A 16,848-nucleotide genomic window follows, 5' to 3' on the forward strand; every position below is an offset into this window, starting at 1 on the left:
TCTTTAGACAAACTTCCTTAAATCTTGGAATTTCATAATTCCAGTTTGTCATGCTGTTTCCGGATTGGCAAACCCAACTCTTTCCAGAGCCGCTCAATCGTTGATCAATCAATCAATTGTTTCCTTGCAGAGCCCCTCAATAACTGTTGTTTCCGGATTGGCAAACCCAACTCCTGATCCAAGTTGTGTGCCTACTCTTTATCTAGGTTTTGTATTTTCAAGACTTTTTATGTATTGTTTTTTATTAATTCCATTCTTCTTTGTAAATTTTTTTTATCTGTCTGTAGTCGGAATGTCTATTGGAACACTGTTGTCAGGTAATTTTTTCCGATGTCTTTTTTTTTGTGCAAACACCTGGGTACACTTTGTTCTATTTTATGTCTGGTATTTTGGTTGAAGGTGACAATGGTGATGAGGATGATCAAGACGAGTGGCTCCATCGGAATGATACATATGCATGCAAGAGAAGTGCAACCGTAGATCGTGGGTGTGATGAATTGACTTTTTTGGAAATATGATTATTAGGAAAAGGTAAACACGATAGTCATTATCGGTGCCTTAGTTTGTAGTGGATTATAGTGTATTTTATAAAATATTTCATGTTTACGAAGGATAGGTTAAAAAAGAAGAGGAAATATGGATGGTTATCCCTTGAAGAAAGAAATTTAAAATGGGCAAATCAGAGGGAAAACCATCGACTTAAGATTGATCGGCGTGCCAACATTGTCTTTCATACTCCTGGTACGTGTGTGTGCAAATATTGTGGTCAAATTGTTGTAGTGTCGCATGTTCGTTATTCCAATGGGCCTCATACAGCTGCATGCATGAAACAAATAGGGAGCGAAGCATTGACCTTGATCCCCAGCTCATGTCTTGATTCTATGACTAGTATGTCACTTTCACAAGTGGTAGGGTCCTAATGCATGCTTGTTGTGCTCTCCTCACATTATCTCTAGACATTGCATCATTTATATTGTCGTGTTTTAATTGCAGGTGAAAATGTCCAGTCAATGCCAGCAATGACTGTGCACCCTGTTTTCAATGATCCTGATAATATGCATACACAAGATGATGAGCCAGATCATATGAGATATGGGAACCAGATGATCCCTTGCAAGGTGTAGAAGGTACATTTTAAATGATCCCTTACATGGTGTAGAAGGTACATTTTAAACCTACGTACGACATCCATTCTCTACATCTAATTCACTGTAATTTCTTCTCCATTGTCCCAGACAATGATTTAGATCAGATAAATCCTTGACTAGGTGATGAGATGTCAGAAGATGATGAAGTTAGAGTATTTTTTGAGCAATGTATGTGTTATATAAGTACTGATATATTTTTCTGATGTTTCTGTTACCCGACCATAAGAAATTTAATTTACGTTATTTATCATCCGTTTCAGATATCCATTACGAGTATTATAAAGATTCAGAAATGGCTTCCAACCTTGCTGTCCCATTTGATAGAGTGTACAAGGAGCTTCCTAAAAAGCATCACGTTTTGAGAAAGGTAAAAAATTGTGAGTTTTGTAATGCGAAAAAATTCCCTGGTGAATGTTCTACTTTCTGTTGCAGGAAAGGGAAGGTCCACATATATATTCTAGAAGTTCCGCACGAGCTGTGCTGGTTGTTTGCCAGTCAAACCGATAGGGATGCAAAATATTTCAGGAAACAGATACGGTACTTCAACTCACATTTCTCTTTCACTAGCTTTGGGATTTCCATTGATCAGTGTTTAGCAAATGCAAAGGGTTCTGGTGTGTATTGTTTTAAGGCGCTGTTGACATCGGATTTTGACCAATAAAATCCCATAAGATCCAGAGTGAGAGATGGCCGGCTGCAAGCATCTATGCAGACTGTGATCGGCAAGTTTCTGGTGATCAGAATAATGGCCTGTTCAGAGATATTTTTTGCTAGCCGATTGACTGTTCGTTCAAGAGAAGACCAAACCTCCGTTATGTTTTTTGATCCAACGTGGACAAAGCTGTCAGACGTGGAGTCCGGGATTATGATACAAGAGTTGGTTCTATCGGATTGGTCAGGCAAGGTAATTAGAATAAAATAGGCAAGATTGAAGGAAAAAGCCTCCACGTATAAGCAAAGGTGATTAAATAAAAAAGGAAGGATACGACATGTGTGTTTATTTGCCTTGCATACATCACATGGGAATAGTTCAGATTAATCACGCAGGTAGATCTGTCGTGGTACGGATGGATTGGAGAAGGCTTCAATAGCAAGGATTCTATAGAAAGGGAATTAGAGTCCATGTATCTTAATATTTCCTTTTGTTTAGATATTTAGTATTAGGCAAGTTTGTGTATGGCTCAGCCACGAGTCATTGGTCCAGGGTATAAATATGTACCCCCTAGCCATTGTAATTTTCATCACACGATCAATACAACATATTTACCTTTACGTATCTACCTTTCGGCTTCACGCCATTGCCCTAGGAGCAGGAGTAATGTAGCTTCTCGACGAGTTCCTTCTAGCAAGCTGAGCTGCATTGACCTCGATCTCCGGCAAGCTGTAAGTGCCCGTCATCAGGTGTACTAGACTTCAACTTCCGGGCGCATCGTTGTCGTTGGGTCTGGTTTCATCTACCAGTTATCGAGTATCTTGGATCTTTGACTTACGGCGCATCGCTTCTGTCTCGATCTACGGTATTCACCAGTTATCCTACCTTGATTAAGTTTGCATTAGCTGATATTTATCTGTTCTATCATCTTGCCGTCTAGTTTGCTTTAATTAGCTCTAGATCGTATCATCGTAGATGATAGATCACTTAATAGCCTGTTGCATCTTAATATTGGTTATCCTTCGAGTGCTGTTAGAATTGAGTTCCATTGTGATTGGATTCATCAGCTGGCGGGATTTAAATTGACGTCCTGCTAAGTGTTTCTAGGCTGCAACTACCGGGCGCATCGCTATGGTTTCACCTACAAATATTGGTAGCGATGTTAGTTTGAATCTCATTGGCTTGTGGCTCTGGCTATGGTGGAGTGAGAGCTCGATGGCACTCTATTTCCTATCGGCTTTCTAGTCAATGGTTTTTGCTAAATTGTGGTGCATCAGCTTGGATAGCCGATGAGACACCCATGCTCATCAAGATACTGGAATCGGCTTCATAGCCGATACATTTATCCACCATGCTTTATTTTGCTACGTCATCATCACCGTTGGTGCCAGGATCATATCGGCCTGATCGGCCGGTTGCCTCAAACTTCGGAAGGATCATTTTCTCCTTGTCAGTTGAATGGTCAAATTGACTGGCACGCCCGCGCACACCACACGCGCCGATCTACAGGACCTGCACCAGAGTGAAACAAATCTCCCAGACCTTTCATGTGTTAGTCACCGCCTGATTTTTGTGTCAACACCCTTTTGGCAGGCCTAGTGGGATGCTGAATTGGAGCATGAAACAATTTTTGCATGCGTCGCTAGCACTAATCGGCTCCTGGAAAGCTGGTTGATTTTATCAGCTGAGAAGATGTTACTTTAGGCCTCGTTCGTTTCCTTTGGATTGGTTCCGGCCAGGAACCGTTCCTGACCAGGATCAAGTGGATCCCCTTCCTTCACTCAATCCTGACCTGTTTGAAATCCTGCCCAGGAACCATTCGAGACCATAAAAAGCTATGTTCGGCTGGACAGGAACCATTCCAATCGTATATTCAATATTTAAAGAGTACCAGAACAAGACTACCTGATTATGGTACTTAAATATTTCAGTTTAATATTCAACAAAATCACAGATTCACCAACGCAATGATTTCAATTCAAAAATTTAAATAAATATTGAACATGAGCAATGATCAAGGATCATCATATAGTATGTTGAAAAGGAAAAAGAGAAAATTTCCCATACTACTGCAGACTATAATTGTTACTAAAGAACACATGCTAGAGAGTACAGAGCACTTCAGCTGAAGCCAGATTTTAGAGATTCCATTTGATCAACGAGAGCTTTCGAATTCAGATTATTCCCTGCCGTGTCTGAGCTTCTGTACCCATGCACTCGAGCTCACCAAACTTGAGACATCTCCTTTTTGGAAAACTTTCCATCCCTACAAATACCAGTAATAGCTGGTTAGAGAGAATAAACTAACTTGATTATTGAAGGTCAACATAACAACCATTGCGAACTTGTTCATCCAGATATAGCAGAATATGAAAATGTTTCCTAATAGCATATTGTTGTGCAAAAGGAAAAAAGGAACAATGATTTGACTCATATCACAAACTATGTAGGCACACAAAAAAGATGTTGCTGCTGTGTCTCATGAAACATAGTAGATTACCAGTTACACATATGAGTTCCAAACTTTAAAGGTGCAAAGTGTGACGCATACAATAAGCAACTAGTATTGATATTTCTGGATACATGTATATATGGCAATATTCGACATAGATAGGTAGGTAGCATGGCTGTAGACCAGAGTAGGTTACTGATATCAGTCTTGAGCAAATTAATTTTGAACAAATAATGGCATATGAACAAACTGAAGGCATGTGCTTATCTCATCTCACCTGCTAGGCCATCTCATTCCTAAGCCAAATCAAAGTGGATTCTTCATCTTCTTCACTAGCACAAATGAAAGTCTCTCTATTTTCTTTGCTCTTGGTGAAGATTGCATAAGCTTTGGCCTTTTCCTGTTTGGTCACTTCCATTGTGTTAATGATCGATATGCACCTTTTGATGGAGTATTCATCACCTTTAGCAGCTTCCTCATCTCTTGCCTCATTTTCTCTTGCTAGCTGTTTAGCTTCATCTTCTACTTGCTTTGTCCTCATTTCCAGGAATCTCTCCATCATGGCTTCAATTTTTGCACTCTTTCTAGACCTTTGTCCTTCCTCTTCTGGTTTCTTTCTTGATGCTGCAATTCTTCGTTCTCCACTTCTTGCCTCCTCTTCATCTCTTGCATCCTTTTCTTTATCCTCTTCATCACGTATCTCAATTTCCTGTAGGGCTTCTTCCTCAGCTTCTTCCTCTACATCATCAATTTGGTGAAGGGGCTCTTCCACACGTTGTGACTCAATAGAAGTGAAATTGTATGTCCCTTCAGCTAGATGACCTACATTTGGCACAATGCATTCAAAGAAATAAGACAAGCACCTATTTTATGTCATAGAGATTTGATTGGGAAAAAGCTTACTATACAAAACTTACCATCATAGAGTTCTCCCACAGCATCAAAGAGCGGAAAGCTTGCCTTGTTGTTTTAAAACTTCTTGATTTTCGGGAATGTCTGCATATTTGAAAACATATTGATCAAATACAAAGTTATCACTATGAGGTTATCCATAGAATTAATTCAAGAAATTAACTTACCACCATGAGGTTCTCCCACATTGCTGCTGATCCTTCAACCATATTTCTTTGTTCATTCCATTTTGATCCACTTTGCATTCTTGCTGCTTTGAGCATCTTGTAGTCTGTCTTAAGCTGACATTCTTTATCTTGAATTTGTGCCTTTGTGTATGAGACAGACTTGTTTCTCAGATGGAACTTCTTCACCATCTTGTTCCACCCTTCAGTGTTCCAACCGTTGTCACTTCTATAGCCACTATCTTTATACTCATGCAGAATTTCAACAAGTGATTTCTCAAGAGTTGGGTTCTAGTCTGCTCTTTGTTTTCCTACGTAAACAATGGTCAAGCATTAGTAATAAAAATTTCATAGCATCAATCATACAAAATTAACAAGAAAGCATGAATAAACATTAAACACTGTACCTCATGGTGAACCTCCACTCCTCTTTGCCCCACTGCATTTAGGAGAAGGCTTCTTTTTTGTAGCACTTTTTGTAGGCAGGAACCTACTCAACTTTGGTGACCCACTTGCAATCACATTGAGCTTTGGGGAGCCTTTTCCAACCATCGCTTTTCAAAGAAAAAACTTATCCATCAACTAATTCATGATACAAGCTTATTAACTTATTCATCAATTTATTCATGATACAAGCTTATTAATTCATGAAGACTAATTTACATGTTGCTGGTACTGAACCCACATTTCTTGGGTGATGGCATCTCTCAAAGCATTGCCTTGTGCAGTGCCTGAGTCATTGATTTGATCGCCATTTGGTAGAGAAACAAAGTGTGTTGGATCGATATTATCCGGCTTATGATCCAACCATTCCTCATCTCCATGAAGTAATCGGATTAGATCGTGGAAGATGGCTGCAACTATTGGTATTTTCACTTGATTTTTCAATGTATGGAAGGTGGCAACTTTGAGAATGGGGAAGCGCTTCTTAAGCACTCCCAAAGTCATTTCGACATGGTTCCTTAGTAGTGCGTGGCGATGGTTGAAGAGCTCCTTTGAGTTTTGTGGTCTTCGATGTCCAGCTCCAAATTCTTTCAAATGGTATCGAACCCCTCGATATGGAGCGAGGAAAGATGGAGTATTTGCATACCCTCCATCAACCAGATAGAATTTGCCTAGAGGTACCTGGAAGCCCTTGCTCATAGCCGATCTTAGCACTCTGGAATCTGTAGCTGATCCCTCCCATCCACTAGAAATAAAAGTGATGTTGAGATCGAAATCACATGCCACCATCACATTAATGCTTAGTGTGCCCTTCCTATTCCTAAAAGGAGAATGCTTCTCAGGGGATATGGAAATGGGGATATGAGTTCCATCAATGGCACCAAGATAATTCTTGAAGAATGGATAGAATCTAGGATTATCTTGGATTTTCGAATGCACTTGATTAGGATGGGGGACTGGAGGAAACGACGAGAAAGTGTGGGAATGACCTTCTTGAAGAAATGGTTGATGTGACGATGGAAGGTGTCATTGCTATGCCCAAAGGTCACTACAAGATCCTCATATGAGGCTTTGCGACTTAACATGTATAGGAAGAAACCCAACTTCTCCTCCTTCGTAATCCTTGTATCAACAACGAGCCTTTTCCTTCTAAGATAAGTTGCCAACTCTTTGAAGATGTGGGGTTCCATCCTAAATGTAACTTGACAGTTCTTGATATGTCCCTCAAGGAGTCGACAAACCTTAACCTCTCCTGTTTCTTATGATGTATGACGTTTCTTCTTTACCCCCTTCTCTAGCAGAACCCATCAGATATAAGGCAGGGAATAGATACATCATCATATCATCATCTTCTTCCTCCCTCCTCTTTCTAATATGATCTCTCAATGAGATATTCATTGTAGAACTAAAGCATATAAATTTATAGTCAAATAGAAGCTAAATAGATAAAATGGAAGGCTAAACAGGTTAAATAGAAAAAAATAAAAGACTTAAACATAGATAGAATTCTATACCTGCTGGAGTTGGTACCGGATCCAAAAAGGGGTGGTTCACCTTCCCCAACTCTTAATGGTGCTGGTGGGATCTACAAGTCAGCACATCACATAGAAGTCAGCACAAATATAAATGACAGGTGAGGTGTTTGCTGCACTAAACATTCCCTAAGCAGCAAAGTGGATGTCAGTTTGGCATGTCATTGTTATGTATAAAGGGAAAGCACCTGACAAAATAGCACAAGGCTGCAATAATTGACTATAATCTTTGCTTCAAGAGCAATTTGATTGACAAAGCAAGCATATTGTTCCGAGAAGTTTTTTTAAGACACTATACTCAGTTATACTGAACCTGCAGAAGCCTACTACCAACTATTCAAACGCATCAATTACCTGATAGCAAAGAAACTCATATAGGATGTTGTGGCCATGCTCAGATGGCTAGAAGGCTACAGAGCGATAGCATACTTGTCTGGTCTGTGGTCATGCATCCACCCATGCCTAGTAGATGACTAGAAGTCTAGAACGGTTGTATTTGGCCTTGCCTAGGACATCAACGGTAGTTCTAAAAAAAAAAGACAGCGGCGGCAAAGAAGAACAGAAACAGAAACTGAAGCAGACTGTTCTGATAATAGAAAACACTGAATTTTCATGACACATATATAGAAAATTGGAAAGCATGAAGCTGGCATATCCACTACCCAGTATAAAACATATAAAGATTTTTTTCAGAACAGTTTAAGGCAAAGAATGCACTTAAACATGAATGCTAAAATAATATTTTTGCTACAGAAACTGTAAGTTGAGGTAATGCTTCTTGCCGTCACATGTTTATCACCATCCATCCAAGAAACTCAACAGAATGAACAGGGAAAGGTTGCACACTGCAATTTCCCATCAAAACTAGATTGAATAGATCTGATCTAGCTATCAGTCATATGGCCTGATCAGCACTGCTATAGTCAAATTACAGGACTGAAAGAGGCTTTAATTTCAGACTACCCTGCAATTTAATTTTAGCCAAACAGCTAGACTAGGCACATGAATGAAAACAAAACTGAACTTTTTGGGTCCTGCCGTCCTAGCTACAGTCATATGACTTGTTAATGTTTAATATTTAGGTTTTGCTGCACAAAGTTATCTATCATCTCCTCGAGGAAATGGGAAGGGCCATTGTAGAGAAGGCACCTGGGACAGCTGAAACCTAGGTTTCGGGGGAGGATGAGATTCTAAACATATTCGAGCTGAAAGGGCGCAGCAAGTCAAAAGGACTAGACATCAAAATTGCTGGCTGCCGTATAACTGACGCCCACTGCAAGATCTACGTGAGATAGAGTTGCATTACCGCCACACTAATCACCAATCTCCCTGCAAGATCTACCAATCGCCGCCTGACGGTCAGTAGCCACCACCAAATTCGCCTTGCAAGATCTACAAGAACAAGAACGCGAAGATGGGAAATGGGGAGGGAGAGATGGCGTCGCTCACTAGGGAGAAGGCAGCGGAGATATTACACTGATGCCATCTATACCAGAACCTCTCATGTCCCATGCAAATATGTCACCATCCTCTTCAACAACAATCACCCATCCATGGTAAACTATGATATCAAAGAAAACCTCTGGATAATGATTGTAGGCGTTGTCATCATGGTCAGTTGGATTCTTCAACACCCTCCAAACATGTTCACCTTGTGTTGTGTATGTCAATAATCCATCAGAGAAAAGTGCGATGGCCTCATAGCCATCCTTGTGGGATGGCGTCCGGGAAAGGACGATGCACCAGACATCACGTGCAAATGGAGGAAATATTACACTAAGTTCCCTATAAGATGGTAGTTCTATACCAGACAGATTATTACCAAAGGATGGTAGTGTAACCTTAGTTTTGGTTATTTGGTTTAGGAGCTCCAAGTCGAGGCTTGTATTTGTAGTAACTAGTCAATCACCCTTGCCACCTAACCAGATCCTACGTTGCAACCTCATTCACACAGCAAAAGGACAATGCATTGGAGACATCGTGTAAACCAAACTTGCCTATTTTCAGGTCATCCTCAATCCCCCAGCCATCTTGATCTGGTTGATATGTGACTAGTATTGCCCTCCCTGACTTCAAAATAGTAGCTCTGAGGGTCTTGCAAACCGACTCCAGTGACTTGCAGGTCAAAGAGAAGCTGATGACATCCAACATGATGTAGCACTGGCCACATCTTGCGATAGGTATAGATAAACTCGATTTGATGGAGACTCAACATTGACGATCCGGCTTAAAAACAAACACGATTCAAACCATGCAATCTCTACACCACTACTTCATTGGTTATCAACCAAGCACAACTTGATTGACCTCGCTGAAAAGGCTTTCCCTACAAGCGAATTGAAGAACACAAGCAAGAGAACGGTAAACACGCAATCTGAAATTGCAAATATGGATGAAGCAAAGATCAATATTAGGTTTAGGCTCTTGATTTGAACGGTCTAGTCATCACAGGCCTGGAGAACAAGAACAGGGGCCCTGGATCACTGTAAACGGATTTGGCATCACAGTTACAATGAATCAATCTCAATTTCTCGATGAAAAACTAGAACTAAACAAAACCCACATTCTAAAGGCAGTGGCTTCTGAGTTTTATACCCAAAGAGGTGTCCTAGGGTTGGGGGCGACCAGGGGGGGTGCCCACAACATGGGCTTAAGGCCCGACACGATACAAGGCCAAGTTGGCCCAAACAGGTGACGCAGCACCTTGTCATAGTCACACAGAATTATTCATGAACCTTCTGGAGCTAGAACTAGAACCAAAAGAACGGCTTCATTGTCCCCTTTCCAACGCATCAAAGAATCAGATTAGCAAAGTTCAATAAGTATCCAAAGTACAAGTCACAATTGTTGGCTAAGTCGTGTTCTAGGCGCATCACAATAGGTTGAAACAAAGGACAATGGATAGAACTCACAGAACAGGCAAAGAGCAACTCAGGCAATTGTTTTTATTCTTTTCCCTGATTGTCCCTCCAGGACTAGTAGGAAACCACTTTTTTATTTTTTCCAAATATTTTTGTTATATTTTACTTTGAACAGGGATCACACAAGATGGAACCACAAAAAGTTTCACCTTAAACAGAGGTGTGATGTTGTCTACAGAAAAACAGGCAGGTTTGCTGAAAACTGTGCAACAACTTAGGAGCTTGAAAACTCCCACTTCCTGATATTTTTTTGGACTTATGAGAATCGCAAAAATGCCAAAGGTGTTGAATTGTATGTGTAAAATTTCATTCTAAAAATTTGAAAAAAAATTCACCTCAATCGGAGTTCCGAGCAAAAAGTTATGTCTGTTTCAAGGAAGGTCGCCGGGTTTTCGGAAGGCACAACTCGGCTGGTAAGACGGCGGCAGCTAGGGCAAAGCTTCCCTATCCTTGCAACACCGATCACGGCTGAGCAAAGCTTCTCAGCAACAAATCCAATGGCAAAACTTCCCTGGTATGCAGCAATAGGTATTCGCCAGATGAAACAAGAAGGGCTGCGATGCAAAGGCAACACAATATGGCTTGCAACCTATCTAGGGTTTGTGCGGTGAGAGTTCACACAAGGCGGCTAGCGGGGCAAGTCAAGTAATGTGGTGGCTTGACTCGTTGTTTGGGTAATGGTGGGTGGGATAGCAGTGGAAATAGACAAACAGCAATGGCGCGATTGCACTATGACCACGAATCACAACCTAAATCAGCAACAAGACTCGACCACGGACATGAGCTCAACAAAGCGAATCTGAAATGAAAATTGCAAAGGCTAAAAAGGTGATAGGACAGCGGAAAGTGTAAATATTTTTGGGCTTTTTTTTGTGGACTATTGGTGATGAACACAAACTGAATCTAAAGGGGAAAGACAATAGTATACCTCACGACCAACCTGGAATCCTGATACCACTTGATGTAGCACTAGCCCGATAGGTATAGATAAACTCGATTTGATGGAGACTCGATGTTGATGATCCGGCTTCAAATCAAACACGATTCAAACCCTGCAACCGCTACACCATTGCTCCGTTGGTTATCAATAAGCACAACTTGATTGACCTTGCCGAAAAGGCTTTCCCTACAAGTGAATCGAAGAACACAAGCAAGAGAACAGTAAACACGCAATCTGAAATTGCACATATGGATGAAGCAAACATCAATATGGGGTTCAAGCTCTTCATTTGAACGGACTAGTCGTCACAGGGTGAGGAGAACAAGAACATGGGCCCTAGATCACTGTAAACGGATTTGGCATCACAGTTACAATGAATCAATCTCAGTTTCTCAATGGAAAACTAGAACTAAACAAAACCCACATTCTAAAGGCAGAGGCTACTGAGTTTTATACCCAAAGGGGCATCCTAGAGTTGGGGGCGACCAGGGGGGAGGCGCCCACAACATGGGCTTAAGGCCCGACACGATACAAGGCCAAGTTGGCCAAACAGGTGATGCAGCACCTTGTCATAGTCACATAAAATGTTCCATGAACCTTCTGGAGCTAGGACTAGAACCAAAAGAACGGCGTCATCATCCCCTTTCCAACGCATCAAAGAACGCCTTATTTCGATGTCGTATGAGGGAGATATGGTTGAAACCGTGCAGGGGTGTCAGCTGAATCCAAACCGAACGCAACGATCGAGTTGGTGACGACTTGTGACTTGGGGAAGACCATGACTCGTGTGCGTCTAGCAGGGCGATGTCCTCATCACAACACATCAATGCGCCTGATGATCTTGCCCCATGTCTCGGTAGGCAGTTTCGCACCATTGCACAGTTGGCACTGCAAGCACGAGGGAGGACGGCATGATAGAGTTCTCGAAGGTGCTGCAAAGGTAGAGATGGCGGAGAAGCTTTTGCATTGGTTTCTTTGGGCTAGGAGAACTAGGAGAATACACAAGCAGATAACGCTGACAAGTACTCAAATAAATGTGTGTACGCACCTTGAAAAAAAAAGGAAACACGGGGCTGATTTGTCGGGTGGGAGATTCAATCATCCTTTCCTAATTTGAGGTGCGCATCCTTGGTTTATGGCAAAGAATGTGGCATCCAGTCCTGATATATGGCAAAGTTTCAATGATAGGTATTGACGATTATTCTCTTCTACCCCCATGATTTTCCCCCCTGATTATGTTTATCAATTTTCTATACTTCACATTTCCTTGTATAGTTTTTAATTCGTGCATGGTAATTTATCTCTGTTATAATCGCTCCGCCTGACCTCCAGTATATCCAATTTTGTTATTCCTTTCCTTCTATAAAGCAAACACGACTTGCCTATATATTCCCTCCACGTACCACTTTGCAACTATTCTCTCTTTTTCCTCACGTAGGCTACCCAGATGTGTACTTGCAGTTTGCTCTTTGACGTCTCCTATTAGTGCATCTCACAAATGGAGGTTCATGTTCCTTTACTCTCCAAATGTCACACAATTCTATCACTTTAAGTTGATGATGAAAACTTCTTGTGATTGTGATTTTCTTTATGTTATAGGATTTCCTGATTTTCGCTATTATAATATAATGCAGGGATACGTTGCTGCATCAGATGATATCGGTGTTCCTTCCGAGCAGGACACGGGGTTAGGTGAAGGAGGGCTTGGCAATGGGGATCCGGAAGAAACCACCATTGACGTGTCAAGTTAGATGGGTCTACTATCACCCAATGCCTGGTATGTATATATATCATCTATATCTATACTTATATGCTATTGTGATTACTCGGTAGATTTTATACGTATTTCATCTCGATTTCTACTCCCATGGATGCTGGTAGAGACGATGACATCACATGCTAGCACTGTTTCTTGCCTATAGGGTGGTGACTCAAAGTGTTGGCATTGTTCCTGATGAAGAAAAGCAAGAAAACACTCTCGACCTTGTCTCACTAGGTGATAATTACATTGTTGCCGATGAAGAAAAACATGAAACTATACTCGACATGGTCCCATGATCCACTATCATCCAAAGCCAGGTACAATGCCATTTTAGTTTTAGTCTTTAATGTGATAATGTGATTGTTCAGTGGTTGCTATACTTTATGATGGATGTGATTTTGTTTGCCATGTTGCTGGGAGAGATTGAGACATTAGATGACGATGTGGTGCCCTACGAAGACGACACAGTTGATGCGAAGGACATTGTTACCCGTGAAAATCTAGAGATCACCACACGCGTGGATGCATCAGATGCCATCGCTACCAACCAAGAGATCAAAGCTGAAGATGATGTGCTGGAGTCCGAAGATGGTAATAACCTTCTGGACCTCATTAATAGAGTTGATGCGTTGGAGAATGCTGTTGACCTGGAATTGGAAGATCTTAAAGTATCCCGTCATAACAAACCAAAGAAGGTCCACTTTAAGGAAGTGCAACCCCAAGGTACTTGTTACGTGACTATTTTAAATAAAAATTTCTTTTGTATTTCACCTCAGTTGTCACTGTTGCGTGTTTCCTTGTGTTTCCTTTTTCATCTAATATAGATTATACATGTGACGAGGAAGATGAATCCATTATTAAATCAATTGGTGGCTGCCGGGAAGAGCATGTTGTAGTGAGGGTGGATGACATTTTCATTAATTTCGAAACCTTCAAATGCCTTCTAAGACGTAATGCTTATGTTAATGGATACGTGAGTACTTCATACATGTATAATTTCTTTGATGCACACTTTTATCTACTATATAATATACAATACTTATAAACAATAGATGTATTTATATTGCAGGTTATAAACGCCTACATAAACCTAATCAGGGCTGAAAAACATCTGCTGTGCATGGCAAAATCAACGATTTACCTAGGGAATACTTTGATTGTTGGCCTTCTCCAACGTGATGGTAAGAACAAGGAAAAAATCAAACCAAATATTAAAGAGGACTCCATCGTTGAAAGGGTGATGAAATACGTGGCACATGACTTGGTAACTTTTTACTGTACATTTTTTCGAAGGTGCGTTTAGTACTTGTATACTTTTACATGTGACATGTCATGCGAGCTATTTGATTGCATCAGGTGTTTCTTCCAATTAATATCGAAGAAATGCATTGGTACCTTGCCGTGGTTAACCCCAAAAGATGTGAAATACATGTCCTCGGCTCATTGGGACCAATGAGCCGTGATGACCTAGGTCATGTTGTAAGTATTATATTCTATTGGCACTTTAATAAAGTGCATTTATAAGATATCTTATCATTTCTTTGAAATCATAGTTGGACGGCTTGAAGTTACAAATTGATGCAGCATTAGGAGTTAGGGATATTACAGACCACAAGTGGCCTGACCTACAAGTTTCTTTATGGCCTGTTGTTGAGCAATTCTATCACAGGATGCAGACTGATGGGTACGTTGTTATAGTTTTTCAAAACATAAAAATAAAAATAAAAATGTGCATTGTTTCAAATTTTTTATCTATACTTTGGTACTCTATTTTTGGCACGTAGGGTGTCATGTGGTTTGTTTCTATTAAACTTTATGGAATACTAGATGGGTAAGAAGCTATCTGACACTTTTACGAAGGTAAATATTATGAAAAATTTGCTGTATATATACTAGCTATAATTTATACTACAGTAAAAGTAAATTACAAGATATATACTACTGCGTAGAGCGACATGAGAAACTTCAGATTGAAGCTCGCTGCCACTCTCTGTGATTCAACACTTAACACTACAAAGGAATTACCGGACGACGGCATCACAGATGACTATACATTTGACACCATTGAATTTGTCATTGAAAATAAAACACAGCTGTCCCAGCTGATGTGCATTAGGTACAAAGATACAGCTATAGCAGTTTGCAACTATGTCCTGTCCATCAAAGATGTAGATGCTTTAGTGTAAGTCACATGTATATAAATGACTTCATCCCTAATTTGTACAAGTGTCAATTAATTATAGCTATTTCTACAATATCTATATCCATAATAGATCTATGTCGTGTCATGCAAACATTGTCTTTTAAGAGAAAAGAATGGGTTCCGAGTTCAGATCCTTATCCTATAAGCTTAAGTTTGAAAAACCTCCAAGACATACTTGATGTCAGTAGATCTATGGACGTTGATGTGTTCAACCTAGCAGTGCGCATGCTTGCATGTGATATGGCTATGGTGCTGAGGGAACCAAAGAGTCACTTTATGGAATTGACATTTTCCATAAGTTATCTTCTAATAAAACTTTTGATTTGCATGCTCATATTATTTGTTTGATATTGTTTTGTTTTATAATTCTACCTCTCTGCAGTACATTTGTGGTTACAGACGCCATTCTCGTCTTCGTCTCAAGCATGATCCTAAGTCGCTTGCAAAGTTCTTTGATGATTGGCCTCGCAGTGGAGTTTCATTTTCTGAATGTCGGCTGGTAAGTTGAACTCAACCTATGTATCAGCTAACGTTGAATGGAACACATTTTATGTTAACATCTACCAATGTAGGTTGTGGTGCCTTACTATGCATGCGGAAATTTCAGCATGTTTGTATTGGACAAACATGCTAGAATGATAGCTATAATTGACCTCCAGTTCATCATAATCCTGCGTATAATCATCCATCCTACTACTATCTTCCTAGAATACAGAAGATTGCTAAAACATATGATCGTGCCATGGATGAAATAGATCCCTCTTGGAATGATGATATTTACGATTGGAACCATATATATCTGTGCCTTGTTCCCAAGACATTTGATAGGTAACAATACAACTTTACCTCATAAGATGAATAAATCATTTTTTAGAGATGTTTAAATTTAAATGTTTCTCTTAACTTGCCCAGCTGCTTGACTGGGTTTTTAGTAATTGAGCTCATGAACATGTGGGATGGTGAACGGATTCATGGTTTGCTCAATGTGGTTAGTATTGACATGTCCTTGTCCATCAATCTCCATCTCTACTTAAATTCCTGAGTGCTGATAGCGAATTTCATTTTTTCCTCATTGAAAGGATTCAAGACTCCTCAGGAAGTGGCTTCTTATTGAAGTCCTGAAATCCAATTTTAATGAGAGCGCAGATAACATACCAGAAGATGTAAGAGTCACTGTTTGCTCCATAAGGAACACATATGTCGAGAAATACATCTAGATGAATTATTATTTGTTTCTACTGATTGGAAGGGTTGCCAAGCATAGCTGTAACTGTTTATTTTCCCAGCATGGCAAATTACTTCTAGATGAACATCAGTTGATGAACTTGGATATTTGTTGATCCATCTATCTATCAATAATATAATTATTTTTCTCGCCCAGAATTGAGCTTTTGTACGGCCTCATTGACGAAGCATATTCGAATAATTGTTGATCCATCTATGAATAACTAGACGTGGTATCGCATGTGTAACTCTGACACATGCATAATGCCTCCGTGATCTTGCATGCAATGAAACTTTGCTAATTATAAACAGGATTCATATAATTGACCAATAGTCATGGCAGCAATCAGTCTATATCTCATATCTTGCTGCTCACAAGTTCAAGTATTTATCCACCATCACCTGATCCTGCATGCTAAGAAACTTCGCTAATTAAGCAGGATCTCGTGTAGTTGATCAATAATCGTGGGAGCAATCAGTCTATACCTCTTATC

The 16,848-nt window shown here is 40.2% G+C and overlaps 1 pseudogene; it reads right to left on the reverse strand.

Annotated features, from left to right (window-relative positions):
- Positions 1 to 5,982: 5,982 nt before the first annotated feature.
- On the reverse strand, positions 5,983 to 11,945 carry LOC140223403 (uncharacterized; annotated as a pseudogene).
- Between the last annotated feature and the right edge of the window lie 4,903 nt (positions 11,946 to 16,848).

Source organism: Setaria viridis, chromosome 7 (assembly GCF_005286985.2).
Source record: "Setaria viridis chromosome 7, Setaria_viridis_v4.0, whole genome shotgun sequence".
Classification (NCBI taxonomy): domain Eukaryota; kingdom Viridiplantae; phylum Streptophyta; class Magnoliopsida; order Poales; family Poaceae; genus Setaria; species Setaria viridis.